Source organism: Ranitomeya variabilis, chromosome 1 (assembly GCF_051348905.1).
Source record: "Ranitomeya variabilis isolate aRanVar5 chromosome 1, aRanVar5.hap1, whole genome shotgun sequence".
Taxonomy (NCBI): domain Eukaryota; kingdom Metazoa; phylum Chordata; class Amphibia; order Anura; family Dendrobatidae; genus Ranitomeya; species Ranitomeya variabilis.
In genome coordinates this window covers 1,037,198,122-1,037,216,654 of record NC_135232.1, presented here as the reverse complement: position 1 = coordinate 1,037,216,654, position 18,533 = coordinate 1,037,198,122, and the positions used below count along the sequence as shown (strand labels likewise).

The 18,533-nt window shown below is 44.3% G+C and overlaps 1 protein-coding gene across 2 annotated transcripts in view; it reads left to right on the top strand.

Annotated features, from left to right (window-relative positions):
* Positions 1-2,076: 2,076 nt before the first annotated feature.
* Positions 2,077-18,533, top strand: part of SLC7A2 (solute carrier family 7 member 2) — a 177,127-nt gene continuing 160,670 nt past the window's right edge. Inside the window, exon 1 of one of the 2 annotated variants that reach the window (XM_077279676.1) lies at positions 2,077-2,253. The gene's annotated coding sequence lies outside the window, so the exon portion shown is untranslated. The remainder of the gene's footprint in view (positions 2,254-18,533) is intronic. The other variant, XM_077279680.1, reaches the window with a different exon arrangement.

Below are 18,533 nucleotides of genomic sequence, written 5' to 3'. Positions count from 1 at the left end.
GTTAGAGTACAGTAGGGCCCGGCCAAAGGAGTCTACTTTGTAGTGGTGTAGATATAAAAAATCTTTTGGCCAAAACAAAAGCTGATGGCTATGTACACTTGTGCTCAAAAGTTTACATATACCGGCAGAATTTTTGCTTTCTTGGCCTTTTTTCAGAGAATGTGAATAACACCAAAATGTTTTCTCCACTCATGGTTAGTGGTAGAAGCTATTTATTGTCAAACTACTGTGATTTCTCTTTTTTAAATAATAATGACAACCCAAAACCTCCAAATGACCCTGATCAAAAGTTCACATACCCTGGTGATTTTGGTCTGATAACATGCGCAGAAGTTGACACAAATGGGTTTGAATGGCTACTAAAGGTAACATCCTCACCTGTGACCTGTTTGTTTGTAATCAGTGTGTGTGCATAAAAGCTGAGTGAGCTTCTGGGATCCAGGCAGACTCTTGCATCTTTCTATGGGATCTATGGGAAAAGGTAGTTGAACTGTATAAAACAGGAAAGGGATACAAAAATATATCCAAGGAATTGATATTGCCAGTCAGCAGCATTCAAACTGTGATTAACAAGTGGAAAATCATGATAACGATCCAAAACACAAGGCCAAGTCAACCTGTCATTGGCTACAGCAGAGCAAAGTGAAGGTTCTGGAGTGGTCATCTCAGTCTCCTGACCTCAATATCAATATAATCTCTGGGGAGATCTCAGGCGCGCAGTTCATGCAAGACAGCCCAGGAATTTACAGGAACAGGAGGCTTTTTGCCAAGAAGAGTGGGCAGCTTTACCATTGGAGAAAATAAAGAACCTCATCCACAACTAACACAAAAGACTTCAAGCTGTCATTGATGTTGGAGGGGACAATACACAGTATTAAGACATGGGGTATGTGAACTTTTGATCAGGGTCATTTGGATGTTTTGGGTTGTCATTATGATTTAAAAAAGAGAAAACAGAATAGTTTGACAATAAATGGCTTCACCCAACCACTAACTATGAGTAGAGAAAATGTTTTGGTGATATCATTCATATTCTCTGAAGAAAGGCCAAGAAAGCAAAAATTCTGCCGGGGTACGTAAACTTTTGAGCACAACTGTATGTGATATGGTTTGATGGGAACTGTTAATGTGTGATTGGTGAGTACGTAAGTAGAGTTTTTTCAAGAGTGGGTGGCGGGACTGTGGAATTTTTGAGGGGTGGAAGCGGAGCTGAGGTGGAGTCTGGGAGGAGTCTCAAGAGGGTCCAAAAGTTTTGGGGCCCTGAAACTCCTCGTGGCAGCCCTGAGTGTCCGGTACGAACCCCGAGCTTTATAGTTCGGGTTCACTCATCTCTAATGACAATATATGTAGAAAAGAATTGTGACACCTAGACATTAAATCTACAGGAGCTTATATGACATCCCATTCTAAGTTCATAGGCAATAATATGGAGTCGGTTCTGCCTCTGCAGCTATAACAGCTTTCACTCTTCTGGGAAGGTTTTTTACAAGAATTTGGAGTGTGTTTTGGGGAATTTTTACCCATCCACCCAAGAGAGCATTTGTGGGTATAGAACACTGATGTTGGATGAGTGTGCCGGATCGCATTCTCCCCGTAGAATCATTGTTTCTAGTGGATTATATTTACAAAATGTTCCCATGCACAAACTAGACTTTGGCACATGTGGTGCCTGTGGCCTGTGGCTTCACCGTCCTGAGAGGCAATTGTACAGGATCTGTGCTAATGCCAACAATTTGAGTATAATCGCATGGGAACATTTTTGGAACAAGAGAGATTCAGGGCCCGTTAGCTGCACTGAGGGGCTCAGTCATCACCTTCTTGTCCTTGTTCAGTATATGGGACTGTTGCAGTGTAATTGTAGCGGATGCCTATCCGCACTTCTTCTCTATAGGGAGGCAGCATTCTCCAGCCCTGGCAGGCAGCATTGCTCTTGTTCTGTGAGTGTGAGACCAGTTTACTTCTTGCAGATCTAACTTTAATTCCAATGAAATCCACATTAGCTAAGAACCAAACCCACACGAGGCGGATCCCTTCGCAGCTCACTGCCATTGGTGTGAGTGCATCTCCCTCTCCCCCAGCTTTCCATGCTGCCTGTCAGACACCCGACACCCATGTATATGCTGTGTGCAACCCCTGTGTAACGTGGAATCTGGCTCCTGCTGGTTCAAGCTGCTAAATCCAATCTCTGCAAGAATCCTATACTCTATAGACAGTCAGAAGAGAAGACTTTGGGAAGAGGAGACCCTCTAAACTGTAAGTTCTGCTCTCTATTCCCCCCAGTATGACAGCTTGTAGGGCCCCCTGGCATTGAGAGGTCTGTTGGGAGGTGTGTCTGCAGTGAAGGAGTTTCCCCACATATTTGGGATGAGCCCATTGCTGCACTCCAGTGCACTACATGCAGACTCCTGTCAAGCAGCTTGTCATTTGTGATATTAGTTTTGCATAGGACTGCGCGGGAACTGCCGTTGTATGAAAACTTGTATGAACCACATTTTTTCCCCCGTGAATTATTTACCCATTTACACACACCATTAAAATGAATAACGACATTCTTACTGTAATTAAGCCTATAAATCCTGCAGAACAGATTATGGCGTGCGGGAGTGGTAGCCTGATACAAATGTACCAAGCGGCAAATGAACGCTTGCTTCACGTCATGTCTATTTGTATACAATGTCAATAGGTGGCCAAACGACGTAAATGGCAGCTAGATATTTTGTTGTAATTGTCCGTAGAGCACAATGTAGTCAGGTCTCAATGGTTTCTGAGAACTGCTCACTATATTCAAATAGATGTGGCTTTTATGTTGGATATATGTTATTGTACCAACGTTTGTAGAGGAACAGTATTCCAGCTACTGGTAAGTATTGCTAGGTTTGTATTGCATGTGCCTAATATTTGTTCTTTGAGGTGCGTGGTGGAAAGGGCGGAGGTAAGAGGAGGCGACATGGGATACATGGTGAGAAAGATTTACTAAAGTGCTTACACCCTAGTCCTTGTCATAAAATGTATCAAAAGCTCTAAAACATGAATTTGTCACTTCTCTAGCTTATCAAGAGGACAGGGCTCTCAAATTTTGGCTCAGATTTTTAATAGTAATAAAACTGACCAAAAAAGCAGTTTAAAGTTGAACAAAAATGCAACAAAACTGAATAAATTGGGCACCTATTCAGAATACCCAGTTAGGCATACGCTCTGTAAAAGTTTGCAGTAATCAGCCCCATTGTACCTCTTGATGAAAGGGACATGTGCGTCTGCCTTTTCATAAATCTCACAAATTGCATACTGTATAAAAGTTCAATCAATCTGGAGAAGAAGTATCAATCAAGTATTCTTATTGTAACACAATGTTCAAGACTTTACAACTGCTACAAGTTTTGCTACTTTTGCATCATCCTACATAGTTGTACATGTTCCACATTATGTCCATTGAATGAGTGCTATCTCTAGCATTTATGATGAACACTGATCAGTGTCCAACATGTCATCAGAGCGACGTGTGACAGCGGCTGAGTGCTCATTTAAATAACTAAACCAGCCCTGCTCTGCCTATACTGTGACTGAGAAACAGACTGGCTTAGCCACTGTATAAGCAGTCAGCCAGCCCCCTTATTATCAGCACTGGTCATTGCCACCAGAGAAAATTCTGTTCTAAGTCGGACACAAATCCTGAGACAGATTTTTTAGTGGAGAATGGAGCACATTTCAGATGAGAACTATTTTAGTAAGTTTTATAACTTACTAAGTGAAGCACATTTAAAGAAGATCTTTCACCAAATTTTTCATGTTGAACTGGACACACAATGCAATAATGGCTGCAAAGTGGAACAATTGTATTTTTTTGCCTCTCTTAGAGATAGTAGCAATCAAAGTATTTGGCCACTTATGAGATAATTGTCGTTAAGCCCAATGGATGATATCTGACAGTTTTCACTTGGGGCGTGTACTTCTTCACCCTGTATGATGCTGACCAATCATATGCAGGCACAAAAGGAAAGAAGAACATGCCCCTATCATAGCTTACAGCAGGTTTCTCAGTATGTAAAAAGTGCGATGTTAGACAGCCCGGATCTCCTGGAAAATGAAAGACAGCATCCAGCAGGTGATACTTGAAAAAGACTTGTGACAGGTTGAAATGTCACATCCTATGTATGGCAGAATAGAGATGTTTTGAACTTCATCACCTGCTGGATACTGTCTACTATTTTCCTGTGCCTGCTATATCCAAGTTGGTTCCTTGGATTTTGGACCTTGGATCTTTATATGAGATAATGCCCTGATCTTCTCTTTTGTTCTTTGAAGAGTGCTGCAAACTAACCCTACAGGTTTAGATCCTGGATTTCCTGGTCTAACCTGCTGCATGTCTGTGTTTGGGGGAGGGGCAGTGCAGCTGAGTTTAGCTGTGTAACATTACAAGCCCTTCTATCAGCTCTCCTCTTTTCATAGCACTGTTACCTCTACTTTACTGCCCCACACTGCTTGTCTGGAGCTGAGAAACCAAAGTATCAGAATCACAGTTGCTCATAGCAATTTGCACTAGCTCTGCAGTGAGATGAGAAAAGGGTGTTATTATATGTCACAAAGTATTAGTCCGGAACATGCACTATGACTCCTCACTTCGTTTAATCTCAATGCAGATTGATTAATAGTTGACTAAGTTGAATAAATACAGCAGACATAAGTGTGATTACTGATACATCTATGGACAGGTAGTTGTGGGGGGAAGGACAGTAAAGCATAGGTGACAGTGCAATGAGAGGAGGAACTCTGATAAAAGGGTTTGTGACACAGCTAAAGTGAACTCTGCTGCCCCTCTCTTGCAAGATGTTATATCAAGAGATCAGGGTGGTATCTGTTGTGAATTCTGTTCTCGAACTCCCTCCGGTGGTTATGAATGGTACTTCGGCGAGTTCTGTCCATGGACTCCCTCTGGTGGCTGTGAGTGGAGCTGCTGGTTCTGAGGTTCCTTCCTCAGCTGACCTCATTTAGTCCTAGGCTGGCTGCTCTATTTAACTCCACTTAGATCGTTACTTGATGCCAGCTGTCAATGTCCTAGTACTGGTTCATTTCTCTCTTGGATCTTTCAGATGACCTGTCTACTCCAGCAAAAGCTAAGTCCCTGCTAGCTTATTTGTTTACCACTGTTTTCTTGTCCAGCTTGCTATCATGATTCTGCCTTGCTAGCTGGAAGCTCTGGGATGCAGAGTGGCACCTCCACGCCGTGAGTCAGTGTGGGGTCTCTTTTGCACACTCTGCGTGGTTTTTTGGTAGTTTTTTATGCTGACCGCAAAGATACCTTTTCTATCCTCAAGTCTGTTTAGTTAAGTCTGGCCTCCTTTGCTGAAACCTATTTCATTCCTGTGTTTGTGACTTCCATCTTAACTCACAGTCAATATGTGTGGAGGGGCTGCCTTTCTCTTTGGGGGAATTTCTCTGAGGCAAGTTAGGTCTTATTTTCTATCTTTAGGGGTAGTTAGCTCTTAGGCTGTGAAGAGGCTTCTAGGCAGAGTCAGGTACGCTCCACGGCTATTTCTAGTTGTTGCGATAGGATTAGGGGTTGCGGTCAGCAGAGCTCCCACTTCCCAGAGCTTGTCCTGTATTACTAGTTTGCTCATCAGGTCATTCCTAGTGCTCCTAACCACCAGGTCATCATAACAGTACAGCTGGCCACTAAAGTGTTAATGCATCTCAATAGAGGGATAAAGGAAGTTCTGAGACCATTTTTTTTTTTCCTCTGCAGCGTGTTTTGTTTTTCTTTTCCCCTAAATCTCTGGGTGGTTCAGGACACAGGTGTAGATATGGACATTCAAGGTCTGTCCTCTTGTGTGGATCAACTCACTGCAAGGTTACAAGGCATTCAAGATTATGTAGTTCAGAACCCGATGTTAGAACCCAGAATTCCAATTCCTGATTTGTTTTCTGGGGATAGATCTAAGTTCCTGAATTTCAAAAATAATTGTAGACTGTTTTTTGCTTTGAAACCCCGCTCCTCTGGTGACCACATTCAGCAAGTAAAAATCATTATTTCTTTGCTACGTGGCGACCCTCAAGACTGGGCATTTTCCCTTGCGCCAGGAGATCCTGCATTGCGTAATGTAGATGTGTTTTTTCTGGCGCTTGGGTTGCTTTATGATGAACCAGATTCAGTGGATCAGGCAGAGAAAATCTTGCTGGCTTAGTGTCAGGGTCAGGATGAAGCGGAGGTATATTGTCAAAAGTTTAGAAAGTGGTCTGTGCTTACTCAGTGGAATGAGTGTGCCCTGGTGGCAATTTTCAGAAAGGGTCTTTCTGAAGCCCTTAAGGATGTTATGGTGGGATTCCCCACGCCTGCTGGTCTGAATGAGTCTATGTCCTTGGCCATTCAGATCGATCGACGCTTACGTGAGCGCAAAACTGTGCACCATTTGGCGGTATCTTATGAGCAGAGGCCTGAGCCTATGCAATGTGATAGGACCTTGACCAGAGCTGAACGGCAAGAATACAGACGTCAGAATGGGCTGTATTTTTACTGTGGTGACTCCACTCATGCTATCTCTGATTGTCCTAAACGCACTAAGCGGTTCGCTAGGTCTGCCACCATTGGTACGGTACAGCCAAAATTTCTTTTGTCCGTTACTCTGATTTGCTCTTTGTCATCCTATTCTGTTATGGCATTTGTAGATTCAGGCGCTGCCCTGAATTTGATGGACTTGGAGTTTGCCAGGCGCTGTGGTTTTTTCTTGGAGCCTTTACAGTATCCTATTCCATTGAGAGGAATTGATGCTACGCCTTTGGCCAAGAATAAGCCTCAGTACTGGACTCAATTGACCATGTGCATGGCTCCTGCCCATCAGGAGGATGTTCGCTTTTTGGTGTTGCATAATCTGCATGATGTGGTCGTTTTGGGTTTGCCATGGCTACAGGTCCATAATCCAGTATTGGATTGGAAATCAATGTATGTATCTAGTTGGGGTTGTCAAGGGGTACATGGGGATGCCCCATTGTTGTCAATTTCGTCTTCCCATCCTTCTGAAGTTCCTGAGTTCTTGTCAGATTACCAGGATGTATTTGATGAGCCCAAATCCAGTGCCCTACCTCCTCATAGGGATTGTAATTGTGCTATTAATTTGATTCCTGGTAGTAAGTTTCCGAAGGGCCGACTGTTCAATTTATCTGTGCCAGAACACACCGCTATGCGGAGTTATGTAAAGGAGTCCTTGGAGAAAGGGCATATTAGCCCGTCGTCGTCACCGTTGGGAGCAGGGTTCTTTTTTGTGGCCAAGAAGGATGGTTCTCTGAGACCTTGTATAGATTACCGCCTTCTCAATAAAATTACCGTCAAATTTCAGTACCCTTTGCCGCTACTGTCTGATTTGTTTGCTCGGATTAAGGGGGCTAGCTGGTTCACTAAGATAGATCTTCGAGGGGCGTATAATCTTGTGCGTATTAAACAGGGCGACGAATGGAAAACAGCATTTAATACGCCAGATGGCCATTTTGAGTACCTGGTGATGCCATTCGGGCTTTCTAATGCTCCATCTGTGTTTCAGTCCTTTATGCATGACATCTTCCGAAAGTACCTGGATCGATTCATGATTGTATATTTGGGTGATATTTTGGTCTTTTCGGACGATTGGGAGTCTCATGTGAAGCAGGTCAGAATGGTGTTCCAGGTCCTTCGTGCTAATTCCTTGTTTGTGAAGGGGTCTAAATGTCTCTTTGAAGTTCAGAAGGTTTCATTTTTGGGCTTCATTTTTTCCCCTTCTACTATCGAGATGGATCCTGTTAAAGTTCAGGCCATTTATGATTGGACTCAGCCTACTACTGTGAAGAGCGTTCAGAAATTCCTGGGCTTTGCTAATTTTTACCATCGCTTCATCGCTAATTTTTCTAGTGTTGTTAAACCATTGACTGATTTAACCAAGAAAGGTGCGGATGTGGTCAATTGGTCCTCTTCGGCCGTTGAGGCTTTTCAGGAGTTGAAGCGTCGTTTTTCTTCTGCCCCTGTGTTGTGTCAGCCAGATGTTTCGCTCCCGTTTCAGGTCGAGGTGGATGCTTCTGAGATTGGAGCAGGGGCTGTTCTATCTCAAAGAAGTTCTGATGGCTCGGTGATGAAGCCATGTGCTTTCTTTTCTAGAAAGTTTTCGCCTGCTGAGCGCAATTATGATGTGGGCAATCGAGAGTTGTTGGCTATGAAGTGGGAGTTCGAGGAGTGGCGACATTGGCTTGAAGGAGCCAAGCATCGCGTGGTGGTCTTGACGGATCACAAGAATCTGACTTATCTCGAGTCTGCCAAGCGGTTGAATCCTAGACAGGCTCGATGGTCGCTGTTTTTCTCCCGCTTCGATTTTGTGGTTTCGTACCTCCCGGGTTCTAAGAATGTGAAGGCTGATGCCCTTTCAAGGAGTTTTGTGCCTGATGCTCCGGGAGTTCCTGAGCCGGCTGGTATTCTCAAAGAGGGGGTAATTTTGTCTGCCATCTCCCCTGATTTGCGGCGGGTGCTGCAGGAGTTTCAGGCTGATAGACCTGACCGTTGCCCAGCGGAGAAACTGTTTGTCCCTGATAGATGGACTAGTAGAGTTATCTCTGAGGTTCATTGTTCGGTGTTGGCTGGTCATCCTGGAATCTTTGGTACCAGGGATTTGGTGGCTAGATCCTTTTGGTGGCCTTCTTTGTCACGGGATGTGCGTTCTTTTGTGCAGTCCTGTGGGACTTGTGCTCGGGCTAAGCCCTGCTGTTCTCGTGCCAGTGGGTTGCTTTTGCCCTTGCCGGTCCCGAAAAGGCCCTGGACGCATATTTCCATGGATTTTATTTCAGATCTCCCTGTCTCTCAAAGGATGTCGGTTATCTGGGTGGTTTGTGATCGCTTCTCTAAGATGGTCTATTTGGTACCTTTGCCTAAATTGCCTTCCTCCTCTGATTTGGTTCCATTGTTTTTCCAGCACATGGTTCGTTTACATGGCATTCCGGGGAACATCGTGTCGGACAGAGGTTCCCAGTTTGTTTCGAGGTTTTGGCGGTCCTTTTGTGCTAAGATGGGCATTGATTTGTCTTTTTCTTCAGCTTTCCATCCTCAGACAAATGGCCAAAACCGAACGAACCAATCAGACTTTGGAGACATATCTGAGATGCTTTGTTTCTGCTGATCAGGATGATTGGGTGTCCTTCTTGCCTTTGGCTCAGTTCGCCCTTAATAATCGGGCCAGCTCGGCCACTTTGGTTTCGCCTTTTTTCTGTAATTCTGGTTTCCACCCTCGTTTTTCTTCAGGACAGGTTGAGCCTTTGGACTGTCCTGGTGTGGATTCTGTGGTGGACAGGTTGCAGCAGATTTGGACTCACGTGGTGGACAATTTGACATTGTCCCAGGAGAAGTGTTGTGAACTCTGTTTTTGAGCTCCCTCTTGTGGTCACAAGTGGTACTGTGTGAGTGCTGTCTTTGGGCTCCCTCTGGTGGCTCTTTGTGTCATTCTGCAGGTCTGAGGCTGGATCAGCTGTCTCGTTATCTGTTAGCTGGTTTCCTATTTAGCTCACCTGGACTTTCAGTGTTTACCTGCTGTCGATGTATTCAGTGCTATTTTGATCTCTCCTGAATTCCTTCGCTATCAGTCTCTCCAAGAGAAGCTAAGTTTTCTGTTTGGTTATTTTTTGCTCATCAGTGTTCAATATGTTCTTTGGTTATTTACTTGTCCTTGTCCAGCTTGCTAATATGTGATTTCCTTGCTTGCTGGTAGCTCTAGGGGGCTGAGTTTCTCCCCTCACACCGTTAGTTGGTGTGGGGGTTCTTGAATTCTCAGCGTGGATATTTTGTATAGGGTTTTTTACTGACCGCACAGTTCCCTGCCTGTCTTCTGCTATCTAGTATTAGTGGGCCTCATTTGCTGAATCTGTTTTCATTTCTACGTTTTGTATTTTCCCCTTACCTCACCGTTATTATTTGTTGGGGGCTTCCTATATCTTTGGGGTCATTTCTCTGAGGCAAGTGAGGTCTTATTTTCTCTATAGGGGTAGCAAGTTTCTCAGGCTGCGTCGAGATGTCCAGGAATTTAGGCACGTTCACCGGCTACCTTTAGTGTGTTTGTTAGGATCAGGTTGCGGTCAGTCCAGTTACCACCTCCCTAGAGCTTGTTCTATGTTCAGTAACTTAGCTAGTCCATTCTGTGATCCTCAGCCACTAAGGATCATAACAGTACAGCAGGACAAAAAGTGTTTAATGCATCGCAGAAGTGGGATAAGAGAAGTCCTGAGTACAATTTTTTTTTTCCTCTCCCTTTGCTGCAGTCTGTCCAGCTTCTCTCATCCCCTTAATCTCTGGGTGGCTTTGAGTTCAGCTGCAGACATGGATATTCAGAGTCTGACTTCTAGTGTGGATCATCTTGCTGCAAGGGTGCAAAGCATTCAGGATTTTGTTGTTCACAGTCCTATGTCTGAGCCAAAAGTACCTATTCCTGAGTTGTTTTCTGGAGATAGATCTAGGTTTCTGAATTTTAAGAATAATTGTAAATTATTTCTTTCTTTGAGACCTCGTTCCTCTGGTGATTCCGCTCAGCAAGTTAGAATTGTTATCTCCCTGTTACGTGGCGACCCTCAAGATTGGGCTTTCTCCCTGGCGCCAGGAGATCCTGCATTGCTGAATGTGGATGCGTTTTTTCTGGCGCTTGGATTGCTTTATGAGGAACCTAATCTTGAGAACCAGGCAGAAAAGGCCTTGCTGGCTCTCTCTCAGGGCCAGGATGAAGCTGAGGTGTATTGTAAAAAATTTCGGAAATGGTCGGTGCTTACTCAATGGAATGAGTGTGCCCTGGCTGCAAATTTCAGAGAAGGTCTTTCTGAAGCCATTAAGAATGTTATGGTGGGGTTCCCCACGCCTGCAAGTCTGAATGACTCAATGGCTTTGGCCATTCAGATTGATCGGCGTTTGCGGGAGCGCAAATCTGCGCACCATCTGGCGGTGTTTTCTGAACAGAGACCTGAGTCTATGCAATGTGACCGAATTCTGACCAGAATTGAGCGGCAAAATCATAGACGTCAAAATGGGTTGTGCTTTTACTGTGGTGATTCAACTCATGTTATCTCAGCATGCTCTAAGCGCGTAAAAAAAATCGCTAAATCTGTCACCGTTGGTACTATACAGCCTAAATTCATTTTGTCTGTTACTTTAATTTGTTCTTTGTCATCCTACTCGGTTATGGCTTTTGTGGATTCAGGTGCTGCTCTGAACCTGATGGATTTGTTGTTTGCCAGGCGCTGTGGTTTTGTTCTGGAGCCTTTGGAATTCCCTATTCCACTGAGGGGAATTGATGCTACACCATTGGCTGAGAATAAGCCTCAGTATTGGACTCAAGTGACCATGTGCATGACTCCTGTACATCAGGAGGTGATTCGCTTTCTTGTGCTGCATAATTTGCATGATGTTGTCGTTTTGGGTCTGCCATGGCTGCAGGCCCATAATCCAGTTCTGGATTGGAAAGCTATGTCTGTTTCAAGTTGGGGTTGCCAGGGGATTCATGGCGATGCTCCTTTGGTGTCAATTGCTTCTTCCACTCCTTCTGAGGTCCCTGAGTTTTTGTCGGACTACCAGGATGTATTTGATGAGCCCAGATCCGGTGCCCTGCCTCCTCAGAGGGATTGTGATTGTGCTATAAATTTGATTCCTGGTAGTAAGTTCCCTAAGGGACGACTTTTTAATTTGTCTGTACCAGAACATGCCGCGATGCGGAGTTATATAAAGGAGTCTTTAGAGAAGGGACATATTCGCCCGTCCTCCTCCCCTCTTGGTGCAGGATTCTTTTTTGTGGCCAAAAAGGATGGTTCTCTGAGACCTTGTATAGATTATCGTCTTCTAAATAAAATCACGGTCAAATTTCAGTATCCTTTGCCATTATTATCTGATCTGTTTGCTCGGATTAAGGGGTCCAGTTGGTTCACCAAGATAGATCTTCGTGGTGCGTATAACCTTGTGCGTATTAAGCAGGGGGATGAATGGAAAACAGCATTTAATACGCCCGAAGGCCATTTTGAGTACTTGGTGATGCCTTTTGGACTCTCTAATGCTCCTTCTGTGTTCCAGTCCTTCATGCATGACATCTTCCGAGAATATCTGGATAAATTTATGATTGTGTATCTGGATGACATTTTGGTCTTTTCTGAGGACTGGGAGTCCCATGTGAAGCAGGTCAGGATGGTATTTCAGGTCCTGCGTGCTAATGCCTTATTTGTGAAGGGCTCAAAATGTCTCTTCGGAGTACAGAAGGTTTCCTTTTTGGGTTTTATTTTTTCTCCTTCTACTATTGAGACGGACCCAGTCAAGGTCCAGGCTATTCATGACTGGACTCAGCCTACATCTGTTAAGAGTCTTCAGAAGTTCTTGGGTTTTGCTAATTTTTACCGTCGCTTCATTGCTAATTTTTCTGGCGTGGTTAAACCCTTGACGGATTTGACCAAGAAGGGTTCTGATGTGACTAATTGGTCTCCTGCGGCCGTGGATGCCTTTCGGGAGCTGAAGCGCCGGTTTTCTTCGGCTCCAGTTTTGTGTCAGCCTGATGTCTCTCTTCCTTTTCAGGTCGAGGTTGATGCTTCTGAGATTGGAGCAGGGGCTGTTTTGTCGCAGAGAAGCTCTGATTGCTCTGTGATGAAACCTTGTGCTTTCTTTTAAAGAAAGTTCTCGTCTGCCGAGCGGAATTATGATGTTGGTAATCGGGAGTTGTTGGCTATGAAGTGGGCATTTGAGGAGTGGCGACATTGGCTTGAGGGAGCTAAGCATCGTGTGGTGGTCTTGACTGATCACAAAAATCTGATTTATCTTGAGTCTGCCAAGCGGCTGAATCCTAGACAGGCTCGTTGGTCGTTGTTTTTCTCCCGTTTCGATTTCGTGGTCTCGTATCTGCCTGGTTCGAAGAACGTGAAGGCTGATGCTCTTTCTAGGAGTTTTGTGCCTGACTCTCCGGGAGTTTCAGAGCCGGCTGGTATCCTCAGAGAGGGAGTGATTTTGTCTGCCATTTCCCCAGATTTGCGACGAGTGCTGCAGAAATTTCAGGCGGATAGACCTGACCGTTGCCCACCAGAGAGACTGTTTGTCCCAGATAGATGGACCAGCAGAGTTATTTTCGAGGTTCATTCTTCGGTGTTGGCAGGCCACCCTGGGATTTTTGGTACCAGAGATTTGGTGGCTAGGTCCTTCTGGTGGCCTTCCTTGTCGTGGGATGTGCGTTCCTTTGTGCAGTCCTCTGGGATTTGTGCTCGGGCTAAGCCTTGCTGTTCTCGTGCCAGCGGTTTGCTTTTGCCTTTGCCTGTCCCGAAGAGGCCTTGGACGCACATTTCCATGGATTTTATTTCGGATCTTCCAGTCTCTCAGAGAATGTCTGTCATCTGGGTGGTGTGTGATCGTTTTTCCAAAATGGTCCATTTGGTGCCCTTGCCTAAGTTGCCTTCCTCCTCTGATTTGGTTCCTCTATTTTTTCAGAATGTGGTTCGCTTGCACGGCATCCCTGAAAATATTGTGTCTGACAGAGGATCCCAGTTTGTGTCCAGATTTTGGCGGATCTTTTGTGCTAAGATGGGCATTGATTTGTCTTTTTCGTCGGCCTTCCATCCTCAGACGAATGGCCAAACCGAGCGAACTAATCAGACCTTGGAAACTTATTTAAGATGTTTTGTTTCTGCTGATCAGGATGATTGGGTGACTTTTTTGCCATTGGCCGAGTTTGCCCTTAATAATCGGGCTAGTTCTGCTATTTTGGTTTCGCCGTTTTTCTGCAATTCTGGTTTTCATCCTCGTTTTTCCTCGGGTCAGGTTGAGCCTTCTGACTGTCCTGGGGTGGATTCTGTGGTGGATAGGTTGCAGCAGATTTGGAACCATGTGATGGACAATTTGAAGTTGTCACAGGAGAAGGCTCAGCGCTTTGCCAACCGCCGTCGCGGTGTTGGTCCCCGACTTTGTGTTGGGGATTTGGTATGGCTGTCTTCTCGGTATGTTCCTATGAAGGTCTCCTCTCCTAAATTCAAGCCTCGCTTCATCGGTCCTTATAAGATTTTGGAAATCCTTAACCCGGTGTCATTTCGTTTGGACCTCCCAGCGTCGTTTGCCATTCATAACGTGTTCCATAGGTCTTTGTTGCGGAGGTATGTGGTGCCTGTGGTTCCTTCTGTTGAGCACCCTGCCCCGGTGCTGGTTGAAGGCGAATTGGCGTACGTGGTAGAGAAGATCTTGGATTCTCGTATTTCTAGACGGAGGCTTCAGTATTTGGTTAAGTGGAAGGGCTATGGTCAGGAGGATAATTCCTGGGTTGTCGCCTCTGATGTTCATGCGGCTGATTTGGTTCATGCCTTCCATGTGGCTCATCCTGATCGCCCTGGGGGTTTTGATGAGGGTTCGGTGACCCCTCCTCAAGGGGGGGGGGTACTGTTGTGAACTCTGTTTTTGGGCTCCCTCTTGTGGTCACAAGTGGTACTGTGTGAGTGCTGTCTTTGGGCTCCCTCTGGTGGCTCTTTGTGTCATTCTGCAGGTCTGAGGCTGGATCAGCTGTCTCGTTATCTGTTAGCTGGTTTCCTATTTAGCTCACCTGGACTTTCAGTGTTTGCCTGCTGTCGATGTATTCAGTGCTATTTTGATCTCTCCTGAATTCCTTTGCTATCAGTCTCTCCAAGAGAAGCTAAGTTTTCTGTTTGGTTATTTTTTGCTCATCAGTGTTCAATTTGTTCTTTGGTTATTTACTTGTCCTTGTCCAGCTTGCTAATATGTGATTTCCTTGCTTGCTGGTAGCTCTAGGGGGCTGAGTTTCTCCCCTCACACCGTTAGTTGGTGTGGGGGTTCTTGAATTCTCAGCGTGGATATTTTGTATAGGGTTTTTTACTGACCGCACAGTTCCCTGCCTGTCTTCTGCTATCTAGTATTAGTGGGCCTCATTTGCTGAATCTGTTTTCATTTCTACGTTTTGTATTTTCCCCTTACCTCACCGTTATTATTTGTTGGGGGCTTCCTATATCTTTGGGGTCATTTCTCTGAGGCAAGTGAGGTCTTATTTTCTCTATAGGGGTAGCAAGTTTCTCAGGCTGCGTCGAGACGTCCAGGAATTTAGGCACGTTCACCGGCTACCTTTAGTGTGTTTGTTAGGATCAGGTTGCGGTCAGTCCAGTTACCACCTCCCTAGAGCTTGTTCTATGTTCAGTAACTTAGCTAGTCCATTCTGTGATCCTCAGCCACTAAGGATCATACAGAGAAGGCTCAACGTTTCGCTAACCGCCGTCGCTGTGTTGGTCCCCGACTTCGTGTTGGGGATTTGGTTTGGTTATCGTCTGGTTATGTTCCTATGAAGGTTTCGTCTCCTAAGTTTAAGCCTCGTTTCATTGGTCCTTATAAGATTTCTGAAATTCTTAATCCTGTGTCATTTCGTTTGGACCTTCCAGCTTCTTTCGCCATCCATAATGTGTTCCATAGGTCGTTATTGCGGAGATATGTGGCTCCTATGGTTCCCTCCGTCGACCCTCCTGCCCCGGTGTTGGTTGAGGGGGAGTTGGAGTATGTGGTGGAGAAGATTTTAGATTCTCGTATTTCGAGTTGGAAACTTCAGTACCTAGTCAAGTGGAAATGTTATGGTCAGGAGGATAATTCCTGGGTGGTTGCCTCTGATGTTCATGCTGCCGATCTTGTTCGTGCCTTTCATTTGGCTCGTCCTGATCGGCCTGGGGGCTCTGGTGAGGGTTCGGTGACCCCTCCTCAAGGGGGGGGTACTGTTGTGAATTCTGTTCTCGATCTCCCTCCGGTGGTTATGAATGGTACTTCGGCGAGTTCTGTCCATGGACTCCCTCTGGTGGCTGTGAGTGGAGCTGCTGGTTCTGAGGTTCCTTCCTCAGCTGACCTCGTTTAGTCCTAGGCTGGCTGCTCTATTTAACTCCACTTAGATCGTTACTTGATGCCAGCTGTCAATGTCCTAGTACTGGTTCAGTTCTCTCTTGGATCTTTCAGATGACCTGTCTACTCCAGCAAAAGCTAAGTCCCTGCTAGCTTATTTGTTTACCACTGTTTTCTTGTCCAGCTTGCTATCATGATTCTGCCTTGCTAGCTGGAAGCTCTGGGATGCAGAGTGGCACCTCCACGCCGTGAGTCGGTGTGGGGTCTCTTTTGCACACTCTGCGTGGTTTTTTGGTAGTTGTTTATGCTGACCGCAAAGATACCTTTTCTATCCTCAAGTCTGTTTAGTTAAGTCTGGCCTCCTTTGCTGAAACCTATTTCATTCCTGTGTTTGTGACTTCCATCTTAACTCACAGTCAATATGTGTTGGGGGCTGCCTTTCTCTTTGGGGGAATTTCTCTGAGGCAAGTTAGGTCTTATTTTCTATCTTTAGGGGTAGTTAGCTCTTAGGCTGTGAAGAGGCTTCTAGGCAGAGTCAGGTACGCTCCACGGCTATTTCTAGTTGTTGCGATAGGATTAGGGGTTGCGGTCAGCAGAGCTCCCACTTCCCAGAGCTTGTCCTGTATTACTAGTTTGCTCATCAGGTCATTCCTAGTGCTCCTAACCACCAGGTCATCATAACAGGTATCTCTATATCTCACACACCGAGAAACCTGTGCTAAACTATTTGGGGCATATTGTTTCTCTTCTGTGTTGTTGCCTGCTTATAATTGGTCAGCATCATAGAGAGGGAAGAAGTACACACCCCCAGTGAAAATGATCTAATAACACCCACTTGGACTTAGCAACGATTAACTCAATAGGCCAAATACTTTGACTGGGAATACCTCTGCAATGGACAGATGAAATAAAAAACAAAACAGAACAAGTAAACTAATGTTTAATTCTGCTCTGAGCCACTATTACGTTGTGTGGCCTGTTCAACATGAAAAATGTGGTGAAAGTTCATCTTAGTTGGATGACCTCCTATATATTTATTTAATAGCAACCACATTTGGTGTATTACTGGTAATTGCAGTATTGGACTGGGTGCCAGGATCCCACTAATAACATTGACTCTGGAGGCCTACTGTTGAGCTACATGCAAATATTACATTCCTCTCATTCCCAATATGACCTATACTTCTATATAATAATTAATAAGCTGATTAGTTTGTTAACTGAATGATGAGATTCTGCTCTTGTCTGTGCATAGTGAATCACATACAGTATATTGGGACACGACTGCTCATATAGGGGGTGGAGGGGCCAGCCCTGCACAGGGGCCTAGTAGAAGACTCACATTTTACCCTGTGGGCTAGTCCTAACTTGGGTATATACAATGCAAAATCCCACAACAAATCTACCATGTGCATTCATAGCCATTGTTGTAGGTCAATATATAATGCCATGAAGAAACAACCTTCTCCTGTAGGATAAAGGTAAATCTTACTATAGTCAAAATCCAAAACATTTGACAGAATCTGTTACATGGAGGAACCTGCTGAGGCAAGCCTGGAAGAAACAGTTACTGGGGCAGAGTTAAGAAAACGGTCAAAATGAAAAAGTCTGTTGCCCATAGCAACCGTTCAGAGCACAGCTTTAATTTTTCATCAGCTGATTATGAAATGAAATCTGCCCTGTAATTGGTTGCTATGGGTAACCAAGACAATATTTCTTTTAGACCATTTTTATCAATCTCTCCCTATATATACACAGTATATATATATGTATATATATATATATATATATATATATATATATATATATATATATATATATATATATATATATATATAATGTCCCCAAAGACTGGACATACAGGAATTCTCAACTGTAATTTTAATTAGTTTAATTTAATCAACTATAATAGAATTTTGCAAAGCGCATCAGCCTTTGCATCGCAAATGATGGCAATCATATTGAAGAAGTTATTTAATATTTATAAAATGTTGCACACTGTGCTGGCAGGGAGGTGTTATCACACAAGGATAGACCTTTGATACACATCTGCTCATGCTCATATTCTGAAACAATATTTTATGGCGCTCCATTTTTTTGTACATCGGAGTGGATGACCTAACTTAACCTAGACATTTTCCAGCTAAAATAAATTTCAACAACGCCCCTCTCATTCCATTCGCAACGCCTAATATTCATTTATCACAGACCATTGAGAGATTATTGGCCTGACACTGAATGTAACAGGAAATGCAATGTGTTAGCCATAAATTACTCACAATGAGGGTCATCTAGAAGCATATTTTTAGAAATATTGGCTACAATAGCACTTTTTGTTTATTAGTTCTGTTTTATAGTGATGTGACAGGGATTGTAAGATCGATTTAGCGCAAAAAAATTTAAGAAAAAAATTGTAGTATACTTCTAATTTATTACTATGTGATTAGTAGATAGGAGATTTATACTATAAAACAAGTAAAACTTTACCTAGGTAGAAATTTCCTAATAAAAAGCTAGCCATCGGATCTTTTTTCTAATCATGTTTGGTGCATGCCTATTTTCCAGGTAACTTTTCAGGCTTGTCAGCAGGTTAACAATTGGGTTTGTATTGCAACCAATGGAACTAGGGAAGAAGCTGGAAAAGAGAGGCTTGGTAGGGCATGTGCTCCAGGAGCTATGTGCCAAGGCAATGCTGATAAGCCATTCT